Genomic DNA, 21,024 nt, shown 5'->3' with positions numbered 1-21,024 from the left:
ATCACAGACAATGAAAAACGTCATCAAGCATTCAAGGTCCCGCGGACCTGTTTGGTAATAGAGCTGGTTTCTTTTAGAAGATAGTCATTGTAGAGCGTACTGTGAAATATGACAGTACTAATGTAATAGGATTGGCCACATTTGGAGTTGTCTGCACAATTTGAGCCTGCACTCACAGAATCAGTGGCATCACCAGTTCTCAAGCTGACCACAAAAGAGATTTGACCCTGCCAATGTTTTGGGTTTGGTTATACATTGCCTCTTTATTGCCAGCATGACCTCCGGCCTCCACCACTGATGTCACCTCCTCCCCAGCACCCCAATCCAGCTCCGAGGTCCTGTTCAACATCCAATCATCATCATAGTCCTCACACTCCACGCCACTTTTATCAGACTTTTATGTGACACTGTGGGTTCCTTGGCCTTCCTTCTGATTCCTTGCTCTGTATTTGCCTACTGTATTTGTCCCACTGTTGGTACCACTGCCCCTACAACCACCACCATGGCTATAAGTGCAACAACTGGCCAGATGGCTGGTGGTGCTACTAAACACATTCTGACTCTTGGATGACAAGGCGTGGGTCTTTTGTTTTTTACTCTTCTGTTGTATAGACATTTTATTATAAAGGTGATAAATGAAAAATCATTGGTTTTCTATAAATCAAACGTCACGAATTTCCTAAATGAAAATTCACGGTTTTGGTATACACACATTATTGACTGTTACCATCAAAATTGCAAGTGTGTTTTCTGTAATTTAAAGACAGCGGCACCATTAAATGTGGTGTTAAAAACACACTGCACACCGATATTGAAAATTTACTGTAGGAATAATGCAGTGTTGGTAGTGAAATTTCTAATTGTACTGTGTAATTTGTGTTTAATAACACTGGTTCAAAAAGGAAATTTCTGTACTATGAAACACATGCTGCAATTAAATAATCTGCCTGCCATATATATATCGATGCAGTGTTGGTGGTGAAATTTGTAATTTGCATTGAATAACACTGGCTGGTTCAAAAAAGAAATTTCTTTACTATAAGATACACGGTGCAAGGCAATAATGCAGTATTGGCGGTGTAATTTCTGTGAACTGTGTAATTTGCATAAAATTTCACTGGTATGAAAATGGCGTTATTGCTAGAGATGAGCGAATCAAAGTTGACGAAGTGGAATTCGATCCGAATTTCAGGAAAAATTCGATTCGCACCGAAGCCGAATTTCCTCAGACTTCGTGGTAATGAATGGCATTTTTCCTAAAATGGCTGCTGCACATGTTAGGACATGGAGCAAAAAAATCTGGGAACGAGGAATCACCCACAATGCCATGCATGCGGCCAATCAGCAGCCAGCCCTGTGATGTCATAGATCTATAAATAGCCGCAACCATCTTGGATTCTGCAATTTTGCAGTGTACTTAGTGCAGGGATAGACGTCAGCAGGTGCTAGGGATAGTGCTAGGAAGGACTATTGTGCTGAAAAAAATCGATTTAGAAGTTTAGGGAAAGATTATTCAAGGAGTAGGGAAAGGATGGGAATGCATCATCTACACTATAAAAGGAGAAGAGGGAAAAATAGGAGGGTTTTCAGCCTGGGTAATAGGAGCGATTCTATTACACCTTGCTGCACTAATTGGGTGTCACGAGGGTGTCAAGAGCCACGTCTGACTCCGTTATACCCGGGGTCAGGAAGTCGCAGCGGGTGGCTGCGCGCTCTATGTCTAAAGATCGCACTGCTTCTTAATGATAGCTTTCTGTGTTTGCCTTGTAATCCTTTTTGTCTCACTCAGGGATCCGTAGCTTCTTCTCCTCAGCTGTTTCTTGTCCGTCACTCCCAACCTCCTTATATTCCCCTCTCCCACTTCTCTGGTTGCCAGATATAGAGCTTCCTGCCTGGACTTCTATACTGACCCACTGGAGCTGTGTAGCTGTGATTCCTGGTTGTTGTTCCAGAGCGTTACCCTCCGGATCCCTGTTGGGCTTTTGTTGTCCACTGTTGTCACCCACCTGGGATTATATGTTTTGTCTGTATTGTCTGTCCTCTCCTTCGTGTTTTCCTTTAGTGTTAGTGGTGAGAACCCCACCGCCCTATTCACTACCTAGGGAAAGCCAGGGTTTAGGCACGTGATCGGCGTACGGGTGAGAAACCCGTCTAGGGACGTCAGGGCAGTCAGGTGCCAGCCTCAAGGTGAGTTAGGGGTCACCACCTTTCCCTCTCCCTTGGACAGGGCCTTCCCTTTTCCCTCCCTTTGCGTCACGTATGTGATCGGCACGCCGGTCGTGATATTGGGGATCCAAACTGCAGTTATACTGCTGCTTTTAGGTTGTTTGCACTATATGATACATCAGTAATTCCAGCAAACCTTTCTTGTTATTGGGGTGCAAGTTCTGTGTGATACAGACATTTATGGGGTGTATTAATAATAATAATAATAATAATAATTAGCCATCCTGCGTTGATTTTACATAATTTTTCATTTTTTGGGGGGTGTATTAATAGCGAAAAAAAAAGATAAAAATATGTCATGATTGCTGAAGTTACATTTTACTACAGCCATTATGGGGTGTATTAATAGGAAAGATACGTATGTCCTATTAGCTGTTCTCTGGTGAATTGTGATTGTTATATTTCTTTTTTTTTTTGGTGTATTGATAGGAGAAAGAATATGTCTTAATTGCCATTCTACAGTGAAGTTACATTGTACTACAGTCATTTACGGGGTGTATTAATAGGAAATATACCTACGTCCTATTAGCCGTTCTGCGGTGAATTGTGATTGTAATATTTTCTGGGGAGGGTTTATTTATCGAAAAAAATATATGTCTTAAATGCCGTTCTGCGGTGAAGTTACATTGTACTACAGCCTTTTTTGGGGGGTATTATTTTAATTTGATTATTTTATTATACAGTATGTCAGACAGACAGGCCCTTCAAAGGGAACGGGCAGTGGCCAAAATGTTTCTGGCACAGGCACAAGTAGCAGCAGAAGAAGGGGGGGTGGCAGCAGGATTCGCAGCGAGAGGCCTAAGCTCTCGATGTCATCTAGCGGTCGTGTCTTGACCAGCAACCCAGCTGTCACAAGTGACAACAGACACCCCCAGCAAAGAGTCGGTGGGTTCCTCTGACACAACGCTTAGTTGGCATGGCCTGGGAGCAGGCCCTGTGCCCCTACCTTGCCTCTGTCATTTTCTGTTCCCTCAGTGCGGAAAGTATTAAATACTGTTGGCCCGGCTCCACCTTTAAGCGAGGACGAGCTACAAGAGGACAGTCAGCAGATACTGTCCAGCCATGATCTGAAGGAGACATCCGCCACGTCCTCCAGTAGGTGAGCAAAGTAGTGATGATGAGAGTTGCATGGGAGCAGTTGTGATGATGATGTAGTCGATCGCACTTGAGAGCCGGGAGAAGAAGGGGCTTCATCATCAGGAGAAGAGGGTGGTAGCTTGCGCATGAGGCAGCGGCTGAGCCAGCAGGGTGGTAGCATGGCCGTGATTCAGCAGGGTGGCAGCAGTGGGAGGTCGGGAGGCAAACGTGCCCAGGGTAGACCACCAACTTCTCAGGAGCCTACCTGCTCGGAAAGTAGCGGTGCAGGGGTTCACGGAGGCAGCGGTAGCAGGCAGTCAGCTCGGAGTGTTAGGGGAAAAATGTCATACTCGTGGTGTGGCAATTTTTTGTTAGGCCGCTGGAGGAGGTGAACATGGCCATTTGCCGAATTTGTGGGCAGAAGGTGAAGCGTGGCCAGCGTGCCCTGCGTGAACACATACAGCGTCACCATAAAGTGGCCTGGGAGAACCATGGCTCCGATGTGGTGGTCCAGCCTGCCGCAGCAACCGCTGCATCACCCAGTGGCACGCACCCAATTTCATGCAGTCAAGGCTCCACATTAGCCAAAGGGAGCTGTCTGTCCTTCCCATCATCTGCTGCTTCTGATGCTCCTGCTCCTCCTTCTCCTCGTCAGTCATTCTGTCAGCAATCAATCACCGAAGACACTGCCAAGAGACAACAGTATGCGTGCACTTATCCAACGGCTGCAGTCCCTCCCTTTCCAAGTGGTGGACTCTGCACCTTTCAGAGAACTCATGGCTTGGGCCGAGCTGAGGTGGAGAGTCCCAAGCCGATATTTCTTTGAGAAAAAGGCAGTATTAGCCCTGCACACATATGTATAACAGAAGGTGGGCCAGTTCCTGAAGGTTCCTAAAGTCTTCACCCCATCTGCAAGACATCCTGAAACTTTGCATGCACTTCAGCCACTCGTACACCGCAAAGCACACCCTCCTTGAGCTGCAGCGGCAGAACAGCGTCTCCCAACATAGGCTGATATGCAACATTTCCACCCGTTGGAATTCCACCTTCCATATGTTGGAATATTATATGAACAGAGAAAGATTAACAGTTATGGCGGCTCACTTCTATTAGTAAAATTGCGGCGGTGCTCTATCCGGTAAAGCTTACCCAATGCTTCGGAAGTAGTGCAATATATAAAATAAATAAAATAAATGGACGGCACTAACAACAAATGGGGTTTATGGGTACTATTTATTAGATATGGTTATTTAAAATAAGGTTATTTGAAATACCAGATGGTATTTTTCATGTGATTATATATTTAATATAAAAAATTATAATAATAAAAAATATGATTCTTATTATAGGTTAGGATGTGCGCACTCCTTAGTAAAAATGAAAATAGATAGGTGAATAAATAAGTATTAGTTCATGTCCATATAATCAAAAAGTTGGAAAGAATAAAGTTGGAAAAATATATGAAAAAAGTATATAAAAAAGTCATGAAGATATGTAGTTCATATGTCCAATGTAAACCAATGTGAGCCGTTGAGCGATCCAGAGGGTGGCCGCTCTTTTAGAGCCTTGAGTACAAGGTAGTTGGTGATCACTTGTAGTTATAAATAGTTATAAATAGTTGTTATCTTCTAAATGTCTGTGCTCTCTTTAGAAGCTTCAATGTGTATTAGGCAGAATCGCAACCTGAAAGACAAACATCCCAAATTGGGTACGTTACCACTTCTGTGCAGGTTCTTCCTGTGTCTTCTTGCGGCCGTCGGGGTGGTAGGTGGCGTCCTCCTCACTGAGCGCGCAATTTCCACGAGTTCGGCCGCTTGGTAAGCCGCGATTCTCCATCCGGTGACGTCACTTCTGGGTGATGGTGTAATTCACCGCTGTCAGCGTTCCACGTGTTAGAATGCGCGAGTTTTTTGAAAATGGCGAATTCTTTATGTGTTCCGCGATCCTTTAGTTGTTGAAAGATATATTGGCCAATATAGTAGTGGTTGTGAATATGGGACTTATGGCTGCTCTCTCCCCATACGCGTTTCAGACCTTCCAGCTCCTTCTTCAGTATCTTTCAACAACTAAAGGATCGCGGAACACATAAAGAATTCGCCATTTTCAAAAAACCTACCACCCCGATGGCCGTAAGGAGTCACAGGAAGAACCTGCACAGAAGTGGTAACGTATCCAATTTGGGATGTTTGTCTTTCAGGTTGCGATTCTGCCTAATACACATTGAAGCTCCTAAAGAGAGCACAGACATTTAGAAGATAACAACTATTTATAACTATTTAAAACTATTTATAACTACAAGTGATCACCAACTACCTTGTACTCAAGGCTCTAAAAGAGCGGCCACCCTCCGGATCGCTCAACGGCTCCCATTGGTTTACATTTTGTGACAGCCATTGGACATATGAACTACATATCTTCATGACTTTTTTTATATACATTTTTTTTATATATTTTTCCAACTTTATTCTTTCCAACTTTTTGATTATATGGACATGAACTGATACTTATTTATTCACCTATCTATTTTCATTTTTACTAAGGAGTGCGCACATCCTAACCTATGAACAGAGAAAGGCCATAAATTATTTCTTGATGATATAGGCCGACAGAGGTACTCCCTTTTGTAACTTCGATGTGAGCCAGTGGCAGCTCATGCGTGACACCTGCCATTTTCTCGGGCCCTTTGAGGAGGCCACTTTGTCAGTTGCCAGAACTACGGGATGAACAACGTCATTCCACTGATTCATGTCCTGGAACTGGAACTGGAATTGCTTAATCTGGCTGGCCAGGGGACAGGAGACGTGGCGACTAAACCTCACGGCCACATGAGCCCTGTGGGGGCTGAACTAGAGGTGGAGGAGGACGACATTCGAGCACCAGCAATGAGTAGAGAAATGGAAAATTTCTGAAAAACTGAAATTAATAAAAAATCATTGGCTTCATTTTGCGGACAAATTTTTGTGAAATTCATAAGGAATCCTATTTGTTTACAATTGATTCGCTCATCTGCAGTTTTGATTATTATCTAAACATTATATACAGTAAATAATTTTCAATCAGTCTTCTGCCTGTATTAGGTCCTTATTTCAAAGATCAGCTTGGTGGATTAATATTAGGAACTGCAAACAAGCCAAAGGATCATTCGCATCTGCGTTGAAGACTCTATTAGAAACTTCTATTTCAGATTCAGTCAAAAATGCCAAGCAAAATTTGGCAGCATAATGTGCTATTTTGTCCAGGCAAATGACCAACACCATATTGAAACCTCATCGTCAGTCAGGCCCTGTTGGCATCCATCATATGGTAGATCAACACAGATTCATTTTTGCTGCTCTGCTCCTATGACAGAGCAGAGAAGTGGGAATGGACAATGCAGATGGATGTGAATGAACCCAAAGGATGAAAGGCAGAATAGAATTGAACAGCAATCTTGTTAAAAATTTGTCATAGGGATCATTTACAACATGTCTTTGAAGTGTTTGAGGAAACTACAGGAAACCTACTGAACATACAAACTCCATGCAGTTATTGCCCTTATATGTATTAAAACTCAGAATCCCAGTGCTGCAAGGCAACAGTGCTAACCACTGAGCCATTGTGTTACTCATTACTAGAGCATCCGCTATCAGCTATACTGGTCTTGTGATGAGCATCACTCCTTGATGAAGTGCCACATCATGAAGAAGTGGAATTATGACAACAGTTTCCAAATCTTAGATATCCGTGTAGTTGTCATATTAACAAAGCTACATAGCAGCTACAAGCTCCAGGAGCCAGCATATTCCAGCCAAGGAATGACATAAAAGAAGATTCCATTAATTTATTTTAAACTTCAGTAATGAACAATAAACTGGCAAATAGTAGTGGCCATGTACAAAGAGTGGAATGTGATCGCCAAACATTTTTGGACATGGATATCTACCAATAGCGAAGCCCAGGCGAGGCATCAAGTAGGCAAACATTGTGAAGCCCTACATTAGGGATATACACTCCTCAACATTGAAATAGCAACACAAAAAAGGGCAAGGCCTATGGTTATGTAAATCAAGGAGGGAGCAAGTGTCACTAAGATCTGCAGATGCTCAAATTTTCAAGTACCTAGCTCCAATCTGTGGCATGTAGCAGGGGCAGAAAAGCCAGATTGAAAAAGTTTTTTAGCCACATAAAACCTCAGAAGTCGGATCAAGTCGTGTGGGATGAGCAATAGGTGTACAGAGCTGAACCTCTGCATGGACAGTTCGTCTGATTACAAGAATGGTGCATAGCGTTCCATTCTGTAAGTAAAATTGGATGCCACATTCCAAGTATAGGGAGTCAAACAGTGTCTACACAAACCGTCAGAAGGCATTTCTATGACATTAGGCTATGAGCCAGACATCCAGCTACAGATGGTCCATAGACCACACACCAACACTCTCATAGGCCATCATGGTGCACAGAAAGATAGCAGTGGAGGCTGCAAAGAGTACTGCTTTTATCTCAGAAGCAATCATAGTCAGAGATTGGTCTGGAGACCAAGTGGGCAATGCCATGAAGCAGCCTTCACAAGAGAACGTGACACTAGTCCTTCTCCCAGACTTATGGTGTGGGGTATTATAATGCATAGTAGCTGGACCCCTCTAGTCTTTATCTCAGGTACACTAAACGCTCAGCTTTACATTGATTTGCTCATGGAACGGCTGCATGTTGCTTGTGCTACTGTGAGCCTTGTGCTACTGTGTGTCTTTGGATTTGTTTCCCATCAACGGCATCTTGAACGTAACTGGTAGTTGCACAAGTTGCTGTCAGCAGAGGACCTTGATGAATTGTGTGCCCAAGTGCATTCAGCGTGACATAACATTCCTCAGACAATGATTAAAACCTCCCTGATTGCATGCCAGGGCATGTAGGTGCATGTATTTCTGCATGTAAAGTTCATACTAAATACTGAATAAATTTAGATTTTTGTAATATTTAGTTTCCATTTTTATTTTATTTTTGCATACAATTAATATGTATATTGATCCTAACTTTTTCTTCTTGGTGTCGCAATTTCAATGTGAGATGAGCAAATTGATTCTAATGAATCAATTCATCTCATCAGCAGTTCTTCACCTGTGGGGGGGGCTGTCGCCACAGGTAAAGAAGCGCCCACCTGCCGCTAGATTGACAGGGCTAGACATTTACTCTGGCCCTGCCAATTTCATGCCTGCACTGTTGCTCTAATTAGAGCAAAGGCTCTACTTTGGAGCAGCGACTTCTATCATTATGGATTCCTTTTACAAGATAACACTGAACTATTGATCTGGTTTTCTTCGCAGCAACCCCAATGGAACCTCAGGTGTAAACAGAGCCTCAAATTTTCTTCTTGTATCCAAATGCACACTTTCAAATTAAATAAAATGTTCTACCGTGTTAAAAAGCTCAGATTCTAGTGAACCCGAATTGAACAGGTGACCAGTTTAAGGCTAGCACCAGGGGAAAAATTTATTATGAAAGACCACCGATTGAAAAGTTTGAGGCTACCATTTGAGGAAAATCTTATTATGAAATATAACTGATTGAACAATTTTAGGCCACCACAAAAAAAATTAAATGTGGAAAAAGGGGAAAATGGATCTATGAAGCACAAGGAGGTAGGTATAGTTATAGATACCAGGGATAACCAAACCAATAAAAAATTCAACATGAATTTTCCAGAAAAAAAAATTGCATTCTAGCAAATGGAAACATGTGCAATTCAGCTTTCTTTTCAAAAGAATTAAAGCTGAAAGTTTCACAGCTACAGCATAGCCTTCCAATCATTGCTCAGCCTGTTTTTAAAGGCTTGATAACATAATTAGCATAATAGCTAAACCAGCCTCACATATGTAAATAGCGCTTCTAGGACAAAAGCCCTTTATCAGAGCTAAGCAGAAAGAATTAGCTTTTCTAGTTGAGAGGCCTTGGGGAGACCCTGGCTGGGTACTATTTCTATTATGGAGACCACTTCATATATGTGATGACTATGCCAATACTTCTGTTGGTTCCTGGGAAAATATATGCAAATTAACACCTTTAATATTGGCTAAAAGAATTATTTTATCTTCTTTGTGAGAAAAGCTTATTTGCATATGTAAAGGATCTCCTGGCACCCCGACCGGGTACCTTCATTGATGGATGCTCCTAGCGCTTCCCGAGGACTTCATGCACTCCACTCAACACCGATACCACCACAGGAACAAGGAACAGGAACAGCTCTTACAAGAGTTAGGAGTTATAGCCCGGGGAGTATACACGTATACCAATCCCCACACACATGAGACGAGGCTCTATGTTGAAGGTAAAACAGGAACTCTTTATTGAACACACAAGCATTGACTAATATACACATTTTCCAACAAGGGTACCACCCCCCGTGGACCTGGTTGGGAACTGAGGACATGACATAGCAGCCAATCCTTTACAGCTTTACAGTTTAAACACAAAAACGAATCCTATTCAACAAAAACAATGGCATTGTCTGTGACGCAATTAACAAACACAATGGCATTGTCTTTGATGCAATCAACAATGAACAACATGCAAACAGACATCTTCACCCCCTCCATAATGAATGAATAGGGGGCGAGGAGACACCTGTGATGGGATTATCTGATTACCTGAGTGTATCATATGGTGATCTACTCATTGAGGAGTCGGCTGCTTTTATAGCTATCTTAATCCCATCACTAACACAATCAGTGGGAGTCTCAGTGCAGAGTTAACCCTTTTTGTGTTGCTGAATCCACACCATGCACATTTAATGGGCAATAGGAAATATGTGGCATATAAATTCCACACATAAATCCGGGTTCATAGTTTCTTGTAACCCCAAAAGGTCTGAGAGGGTCTCCATAGTTCTGGGTCCATAGTCCGTAGGAAGGAGGCTGGCCCTCAGGCTTCTCCAGCAGCCCCAGTGACGGTTCAGTTTGTCACAGCATAGCATTGGGTTTTTGAGAGAAATATTCAAATGTGTTTTTCTGACAAAAAGGATAACAGTAATTTTTTTGATGCCAGCTGATGTTAGACATGCTAATTTGCATATAGTTTTCCAGAAACCAGGAGGAGCATTCCCTACCCTACAATAGACATCACGTATATTAACTGATCTCCATAATAGTACCCACAAGGCCTCTCAACTAGAAAAGCTGATTATATCTGCTTTGCTCTAAAAAAGTAAATTTTACCTGAAAGAACTAGTTGTAGATATGAGGCTAGCATAGCTATTTTCCTACATTTGCTACGTAACTAAATTAAAAGGCTGAGCAATGATTGGAAGGATATGCTGTAGTTCTGAAACCATCCGTTTCAAAAAAAATCCTTTTAGGGGAAAAATCTGAATTACATAGTTTTTATGTGTGGATATCTCTTTATTTGCCTGAAATGAATTGCAAAATATTTGGGTTTGTTAGAATTAAGAATGAGCAAATTCATTCTACCATTTTGGAATTCATCCTAAATCTCCTCCAAAATTCAGATTCTAACAAACCCAATTTTTTTGCGATTCATTTTGGACAAACAAGAGAGACCCCCTAAGGCAATATTCAACTGAAAATGAGAGAAGAGAATTAGAATATCCCACTCAGGATTACATTTCTTTCAATGAGACATGCAAGCTAGCTCTCTCTGAAGACAAGAGAACCAGTATGTCTCAAAAGAAAATCGCCTTACTCAGCTGATTGGCCTTAGCGTGGGAATAGTCTTCAGGGTGCTCTTTATCATTGAGGAGACCAAAAAATGCACATGATGAGTATTGTATGCCAGACGACACTACTCTTGGTTTCTAGTAAGAATACATACAAATCTTAATTTGTCTGGAAACAAATAAGATTAGCATTCTTTTCTTTTAAGGAAGAAAAACTAAATTGAATTTCTTCTTCAGAAACCCAAAGGCTTGCAAATTAGCTTGCCTGACAAAATGGAAAAGAGGCGATATCCGGTCTAATGCTGGCAGAATTAAGATATGAAAATTTGTATCTATTCTTCCCAGAAAGCTAGAACATTGTTGCTTGGCATACAATACTTATGATCATTTTTTGGTCTCCTAAATAATAAAGAGCACCATAAGCCAGTCAATGTTCCTCAGTGTTTCTTTAGTAAATATATGAAAAATAGCCTTAGGAAAGCTAATTAAAATATAATTACCAGAAATGCTAGAGTCTTTCCGGAAAAAAATATCCTAGGAGAACGGAGAATGTTATATACCAACTTTTAGGGCGATTGGAGTATATTTGATTTGGGTACAATCAATTCATATGGGTCAGAAAGGGTTAAAAAGAAGCGTTACTCACCTCCACAAATCCCCACCACCACTGCCATTCTGTCAGAATTCCAATGCCCGCTGCTCTCCACTTGCTTCCAACTACAATGGAAATGCCAGGAATGGCCCAATCAGGCAATCACTGGCTAAGGAGTGTTTCAGTTAGTCTTTCCTGACATTTTCAGAGTATGAAGCAGGGATAGGAAATAGAAAGCAGGAGGGTAGGATCAGAGAAAAAACAGCAGCAGTGAGAGAATTGGTGGAGGTAAGTAATTATAATTTTTTTTACTTGTAACTCTTTCTACCCATTTAAAAAAAAAATGTAAATATATATCTAATATATAAAACTGAGTGTATGTGTGTATGTATGTATGTCCGCTAAAGGAATCCGTACCGTCTCATTTACAATCACTAAATTTGGCACACAAGTACATCAGGTGCCCGGGAAGTTTTTAGACCAGGTCTCAGCTCTCTAGGGTGTACCATTCCTGAGATATTCCCAAAAAATGCATTAGTCAATAGAAGCTTGGTCACATGACCCATATCAGCCAATAGAAGCTCGCAGGTCCTCCAGCCTCCACATACACAGTTTACTCCAGGTTTCCATAACAACCCAGCCATTTTTCTTCACTGCTGTAGGAGAGCTTTAAAGGAAATCTGTGACCAGGATAATTGCTATTGAAGTAAAGTCATGGCCAAATAGCACTTTGTTCCAGCAATATATGTTTTTATCCTCTGAAAATCCAGTTTATTTGGCATGCAAATGAGCCAGTAAGGTGCCCAGAGGGGCGTCACTTTTGCAGGAAGGTGCCCAGACATGCCCCCTTCCACAATGTGTCCACCCTCAAAAGACTTAAAACCCCGCCCCCATGTACCGCTAAGCCATGCCCATGCTCAGGTTAGGCCCCACCCCCTCTAACTCCTGAGCCCATGGGGATTGAAAAAAGGAAGGTAAAAATCAACCTCTGTCAGCTGCAGGGCTGGGAGGGAGGGTGATTTTCTCCCTGCAGCTTACACTCAGACAGCACAGTGCTGCTGTCTTAAAGTGAGCTGTTCAAAAGGACACGCCCCTGATCTGGTTAGGCCATGTCCCCTCCCACTCCTCAGCTGACTGAGATTGAAAAAATGAAGTTAAAAATCAACTTCTAGGTCGCGCTAAGCCATGCCAATATCTGGTTAGGCCTCGCCCCCTCCCACTCCTGGGCCGACGGGGATTGAAAAAATGAAAGTAAAAATCAACTTCTGTCAGCTGCAGAGGTGGGAGGGAGGGTGACTTTCTCCTTGCAGATCACACTCAGACAGTACAGTGCTGCTGTCTTAGAGTAAGCTGTTAAAAGGACACACCCCCGATCCAGTAAAGGTCACTGTTAAGGGTGTGTGCCCCTGTGGAGGTCACTGTCAAGGGGGTGGTATGCTGTGAAAGTCACTGTTAAAGGGATGTAAAGGGAAAAGTTAAGGGGGTGGGCTTCTGTGGAGGTCCAATTTTAAGGGATGGGGCACTGTGGGGGGGGTCAGTGTTAAGGGGTGGGCGGCTGTGGATGTCACTGTTTTGGGGCGGGGTGCTGTAGATGTCAGTGTTATAGTGGATACTGTCGATATCTTTTAATGACACACACAAACATTAAATGAAATAGATTAAATATACCCGAGCGAAGCCGGGTCCTTCAGCTAGTATATACAGTGGGATTTTTCTTGGTCTGTCACTTCAAGCCTTACCTTGAACTGAGCCTGTGGTCTTCCATTTCCTCAATATGTTCCTAACTGTGGAAACAGACAGCTGAAATCTCTGAGACAGCTTTCTGTATCCTTCCCCTAAACCATGATGGTGAACAATCTTTGTCTTTAGGTCATTTGAGAGTTGTTTCGAGACCCCCATGTTGCTTCTCTTCAGAGAAAATTAAAAGAGGAGGGAAACTTACAATTGACCCCCTTAAATACTCTTTCTCATAATTGGATTCACCTGTGTATGTAGGTCAGGGGTCATTGAGCTTACCAAGCCAATTTGAGTTCCAATAATTAGTTCTAAAGGTTTTGGAATCAATAAAATGACAACAGTGCCCAAATTTATGCACCTGCCTAATTTTGTTTAAACAATTATAGCACACTTTCTGTACATCCAATAAACTTCATTTCACTTCTCACATATCACTGTGTGTGTCTCCTATATGATATATTTAACTGACATTTTTTTATCGTAACAACCAACGATTTATACAGGAAAATTATGACGATTAACAAGGTTGCCCAAACTTTCGCATCCCACTGTATATATAGTGGTCCCTCAAGATGCAATGGCCTCAGAATACAATATTTTTAACATCATCAGTTGAAACCACACTCAACATAGAATGCTTGAGATTCAGATTCAACCAATTGACATGGCCATTTCTCTGGTAAAACCCCTCTATTGGTTGTCTGGTAGCTCCTCTTTACTGTACAGCACGGTACTACATGTCTTGTACTGCCCTCTGTGCCAGGATGAGCTGCATCTTTGGACAGCAGATGAGAGTGGCTCCACTTTATTTTTCTGGTACACTGTAAAGGACCCTTAAGAAGTGCCTGTTCTCATCATAGAAAGTGATTTACAGCTTCCAGCATCTATTCCTGACTGTTATATATAAGGACTTGCTTTATCTATGTTAGTAAACAGCTTATAATTTTGGGGCTTTGGAACAAATTACTAGTTCTTAATAGAGTTATGGACTTCAGTTACAATGGTTTCAACTTACAATGGCCGTCCTAGAACAAATTAATATTGTAACTTGATGCAAAACTATATAAGTGCCCGGAAAAGCCATTTAATGAAATAAAATTGTTTTCTAGAAAAAAAAATTTAACAAAAGAATCCTAAGAAAAGAATAATAAATGACATGATCTTTTATTAGTGTCTTTTTAGATGATCTCTGTAACTTAACCGTCTGAACCAATTGAACAGTAATTGTCAGGGTGTGTTACATAAGATTGCAAAGCAAGCAAAATCTAGAAAGGGATAAACCAATGTTGGATAAAATTGCTAAATCAAGACGCACCCTTGCTGGGAGGTTTGTGAGCTTGTCACTTATCCTTATACAATGAACAGTTTGTGCTTGAACTAGAACAATAGTCACATATACTGACAGCTGCATGAACTTCCTCTTATAAGATCTCCTAAGACATATGACTAATGTAAACCCTCTAGGTCTTGCCAATATTATATTAAGTCCAGTACCCTCAACACAAATAAAAAGTACCCCCAAGGCATACACAGTGGTGCACATGTTAGAAGTACACATCATGAGTACCACCACTCCTTAGGCTGCATTTATATGGCCAATGAAATGCAGTCTGTGTGACAGCCACATTTCCTGGACTGAACCACAGTCAAATTCACTGCATCATAGAAATCTATGATGCTGAGAGTTTCATCACAACCACCATCTACTGTCCCATACTCACAGCATAATTTCAGTATGGAAAGACCGGGAAATATGGAAGTTACACAGACCAAGTTCCACAGCCTTGTAAGGAATATGTCAGTTTCTAAACTCAATCTTCCCTGCACTCACCACTCTATTTGGCAACCTAGCTCCATTTAGAAATCTTTTGGTCCCCAGTCTCTTTACCTGACCATGGTACAGACAGGGTCACATAGACTGCTGCAGCCATGACACGTCCCCAGACGGCAAATGAGCCAGCAGGTGAGCAGGTGTTTCTCAACAAGTACCACACATGTGGTAAAACCAAACATAATCCTTGAAAACCCCTTTAAGCTAAAGTCACACAGTGTGTGGTACTGTATATTGCTGTCATAAAGTTTCCAACATTTATGTCAACATGCCCATGAAAACAAAGCACAGATCCAAAGGGTATCCTTGTGGCATAGATTTCACCAGAATACACTGGAATTCCAATGCCCCAGTATTGTTTTGCGGTAGTTTATGCCAGACTTTTACAACTGTATAGGTATACACATGCATATGTACATTTGGAAAGTCTTCAGAACCTTTCGATTTCGCATTTTATGTTTCTTGTGCTAAAATAAAATAAAAAATCTGCAATCAATCCTCCTCAAAGGAAAATCCTCATCAAAAAATTTTCTGCCGGTTATTAATACAAAATGGTAACACATATCTTTTATTTTCCGATTGCAAATGTATTTATTCTATTTCCTGAACATGATTATGAGGGCTGCCATCTTGCCTGAGCTGTTCTTAACAGCATTTAGAAAAAATTAAGAAAATTGCTTTACGACAGCCACATGGTCTGGAATTGACCCTATTGACTTCTAAGGAAAAGTTTTCCAGGGCTGCTCTGTACAGAGGTCATTGTACAAGGAAAGAATAGACAAGCTTTGACAATCAACTATTGTGAATGGTGGATCCTGTCTTATCTGTCATTCTAAAATCCTGCCTGTAATGATATCGCCTCAGTGTATAGATAAGCATGTAATTGCAGTAAAGTGATCTGTATAGACCAAGTGGTGGTGCCTATTATTAGGATTAGTGGCCAGTGTGAATACTGCAGGATTTTGTGGTTTTTGTTTAAATATAGTGACATGGAAAATTAAAAACAACTACCAATAACACCACGCTGCAAAAAAAAAAGTTTTGTCTGCTATTGGGCAAAAACCATTTGTCCTATACTAAATCGAGTGTGCGAATGACAAATCCGAAGTCAGAATTGTTGTGAAACGTCACGAAATTTTGCTATGCATAGGTATGCCTAAATGAATTAAGCACTTGGAAATAAAGATGGCCTTGTGGTTGTTTTGCTTGTTCGCGTTTTGCCGAACATGCGAACATATGGCGATATTCGCACATGCCATATTTTTTTGCATAGCAACAAACTTTGACCCATGACATATCCATTAGGTGGGACAGGAAAGCCAATTGAGACGTTTCAGCACATGGACACACCCGCAACCCTATAACAGAACCCGATCTGGCAGCCATTTTACATTATGTGTTTTGCCAGTGTAGAGAGCGGTTGCATTTTGGAGCAGGGACAGGCTGTTAGGAACTTAGGGACACCAAACGCTAGCTAATAGGGCCACAAAAGTCCTTTTAAAGACTGGTATAGGTGTGCTATCGATAGGTGTGATATACTGAGGGGTGTGATATACTTATAATATACTTTCAAACATAGAAATTATATTATAGTGTATTTGTATGGTGCAGCAGTTGTGTGCAGTTCTGCTGCGATACTGCAGCTAGATAGAGGGACAAACTCTATTGGAGAAACTAAATGCAACAGGTGTGATATACCTGTTGCCCCCCAAAAAACAGCTTGAGGGCTGCGAAAGGCCTTCTTCCACAAAAACCTGTATGAGGGGTGCTATATACCTGTTTCCGCCAAATCCTGATTGAGGGGTGCTATATACCTGTTTCCGCCAAATACTGATTGAGGGCTGCTATATACCAGTTTCCGCCAAATACTGATTGAGGGGTGCTATATACCTGTTCCCGCCAAATACAGATTGAGGGGTGCCATATACCTTCTTCCACTAAATACTGATTGTGGGGTGCTATTGCTATATACCTTCTTCCACAAAATACTAATTGAGGGCTGTGATACACCTGCTTCCACAAAATACTGATTGAGGGGTGCCATATACCTGTTTCCGCCAAATACTGATTAAGGGGTGCCATATACCTGTTTCCGCCAAATACTGATTGAGGGGTGCTATATACCTGTTTCCGCCAAATACTGATTGAGGGGTGCCATATACCTTCTTCCACAAAATACTGATTGAAGAGTGCTATTTATAAATACCATTTTCCACCAAATACTGATTGAGGGCTGCGAAACACCTGCTTCCACAAAATACTGATTGAGAGGTGCTATATACCTGTTTCCGCCAAATACTAATTGAGGGGTGCCATATACCTTCTTCCACTAAATACTGATTGAGGTGCTATTGCTATATACCTTAGTAGTATAGTGGGACATGTCTCGTCAAACTCAGTGACAGGTGCCCCGCCCTTTTTTCCACACCATAACCCCTCCCAGAAACGCCCTAACCCCAACCAGATCCGCCCATTTCTCTCCCCTCGCCATCCCAAACCACGCCTAAATGCCTCCCACGTTGATATGATTTTCCTATCATTTTATATGTCTTAATATAAATTTTATATCAAATGATAAGCTTTTCATATCACTTTATAAGTCCTTATAAAATGATAAACTTTGTATTAACACTTTATATCCCATTTATAACATTTTGATACAGTTTTATACCACTTTTATATCATTTTGTGATCTGATATCACTTTGATATCATTTTGATATGCCTTTTATATATTGGCATGCCTGGGCATGTCCAAAAGACGTATACTACACGGCCAGGCGTCTTTTAATTATAATAGCAATAAAAATCAAGGATGACAAAATTTAAATCATTTTAAAAAGTTTTATTAATTTTTCTTTATTTACAACACGTCAACTTACATTTTTACCAACCACTTAGGGACCGACAAGTTTGTGTGTAAATACAACAGCGTATACATAATTGTTTCATGCGCTTTGCTACAAAGGAGCGCGCAACACAATAATTTTTTCTAAAATCATTCGTAAACATTTTTAATACACTTTCAAAAGGTATTCCTTTAGCTATACAATGTAAGATATAGATGCAGTAATGGCCGCAGACCGAACTAGCAACCTCCTGGATTTGTCTGTTTTGATACCTAATAGTCTTAGAATTTTTGTATAAAAATTTTATAAATTCAGCAGGAAATAGCTCACTCGATGGCGATAATCCATAACTATCAAAAAATATAGATACGTCGTCAGGCTGTAATATGATTAAAATCCAGTGTCGTCCCCGTTTATATGAATTGTCCGTATTTACATCGTAGGCCGCCGGGCGGGCGATGATTTTATTTTTAGGTAATAAATCACATGGAAATACACCTTTAAATATGCGACGGGCGTGAAAGTCGGTTTTAATAACACGGGTAATTTTATAATTATAAGTTTTTATTGAAAATCATATAAAACTTCCCTTCTATTATTTATTTCAATAATGTTTTCATGAACTGAATACACAATCATGTTAATAGTGTTTACAACCGGCTCAGAAAATCTAATTTCAGCTCTGAGATTTCCGCTTTTTACTAGCGAGAAATGACCGCCGGGTTCTTGATCCGGCGATAAATCAAAAGTGAACAATGTGTAGCCGTTCAAAAAATTAAGACCGGTCCACAGATAAAGCGTTGTCAGCCTTATGCTTTCCCGAAATATGCACGAGCGACATATATTCTCGAACCGCTGATTCGTCTTGGAAATTAGGTTGAAACGGTTTTGCGGGTATCTGTTGCCCTGTCCAAATAAGAGGCCGCATAATTCACATTATAGTGGTTGAAGCACAAAGGATTTCTTTGGTAATGACCTGAAAATGACTCGTTGTCCACAAACGTTAGTATTACTGTTCTCGGTATGTTCCCCAGAAAAAGATTCTCGTCGTTAGATATGCAAACAAATTTTCGTACTTCTCTGAATAAGGGCTCTACGCCGCCATAAGAGTCGACAGCATTCGGCGTCTAGTACTGTTTTCACAATATCTCGGCAATACCCGTCATTTTAGCAACGTTTTTAAGCAGCGTCTATCAAACAATGCGACCCAACTGTTTATGCAATTTTAACTAATCAAGATAGTGGATTTTTTGTAAAAAGAAAAAAGCGGACTAAAGTTTATTTAAAAAGAGTTTATGTAAAACTAATAAAAACATTACAAGACGTTGCGTACAAACACATTTTATATACATTCAAAGTAAAAAAAATTATGTAAAACAAATAAAAACATTATAATGCGTTACATACAAATACATTTTATATACATTCAAAAATGTAGCATCTTCAAAAGCTTCTAAAAAGAAAAGTGTTTTACAGGGGTACATTTGCAGCGCCAACGTAATAATCTGTAATTTAAAAAGGGTTCTTAAAAGGGTTCTTAAAAAGGACCATGTATTTAGTGTTGAAATTTATGGTTCGATACATAATGCTCAAGTTTCTGTGGTGTACGTATTTGGTAAATGTGTTTTGCATTTCAAGATTTTCACAAGCCGCCTCCATTAACTCATCAACGACTGCCAAATTTACCTTGTCCGGCGGGAATAGATCAGCGTCTGTAAAATTTTGTGGTATTCCCTCGATGAGGCCTCATGCAGACGACTGTTGTTTGGGTCCGCATCCGAGCCGCCGTTTTGGCGGCTCGGATGCGGACCCATTTATTTCAATGGGGCCGCAAAAGATGCGGACAGCACTCCGTGTGTTGTCCGCATCCGTGGCTCCATTTCGCGGCCCAGCTAAAAAAATATAACATATCCTATTCTTTTCCGCGCTTTGCGGACAAGAATAGGCATTTAAATTGCCGACGCCCGTTCCGTTCCGCAAATTGCGGAAGGCAACACGGGCGCCTTACGTTTTTTGCAGCTCCGCGGTTTGCGGACCACCCAAAAACGGCACGGTCGTGTGCATGAGGCCTAAACCTGATATTTGTAAACAAACGGGTTAGTTCATCGTACAATTTCTGCCAACAAGCGTAAAACCAAATAACGTTATCAGGTTTGTGCGACATTAACGTATCCACTTGTATTAACAAACGTTTAAAAAAAAAACTCTTTCCGGAATTTGAGGGGGCCTGCTAAAATACATGAAAAAGGGTGTTGAAATTGAGCCGCCATGTTTAATAGACGAAAAACTTTTAGCGGTTTTTCCGTATTGAAAAAATGCGGGAAGTGACCCTTGGTGCCTGAAAAGCCCATAGCTTTGGGCATCTTACTGAGCTTCATCGCTATGAAATTCAACGAATCTATGAATCAAATTTTTAAATCAGTCAGAGTAACGCACATTAACCGTCCGCCTTGGTTTATAATATCAATGAAAAATTTTTCGTTGATCAGCTCCTGTATAACAAAATAAGCGTCGTAACGACTGGCATTATGCGCTATGAACAGGTAGCTGGAAAACTTTCAGTCGATAAAAAAAGCGTACAAAATCGCGCGTACAGGATTTACCGCTAAATTGCCAGGAATTAGGGCCGTATAATGTAGTCGCGTAAATGTAATTGGGTATATGTATGCCTGTTTCTTGCATGCACTCAAAGTCGTAAAAGATGTACTTGTCAGTCGCTTGTTTGGGGTTGTAAGGGTGCATGTAACAGATGTGGTCGTCAAATTTGCCAACCAGTCCGCCGCAGACGCTGCATTTTAGACCGCTACACTTGTGCTCAGCGCCCCAGTCTATATATCTGTAACAAAAAACGCAAAAAGTTTTTTTATTACAAAACGTGTTATCACTAAATGATAGGTTTCTATGCGTTTCAAAGCACATCCCTGAACGACAAAGCACCATGCATATCGGGCACCGTACATTATCGTCCTGATCAACACAATCCGTCCGCTGACACGCTTTGCAAAACTGTATACAGCCGTGTTGGTGTTTATTGTTGTATACAGAGCAGCACCGGACGCATAAATATT

Source organism: Bufo bufo, chromosome 6 (genome assembly GCF_905171765.1).
Source record: "Bufo bufo chromosome 6, aBufBuf1.1, whole genome shotgun sequence".
NCBI lineage: Eukaryota > Metazoa > Chordata > Amphibia > Anura > Bufonidae > Bufo > Bufo bufo.
This window is presented reverse-complemented; position numbering follows the sequence as displayed.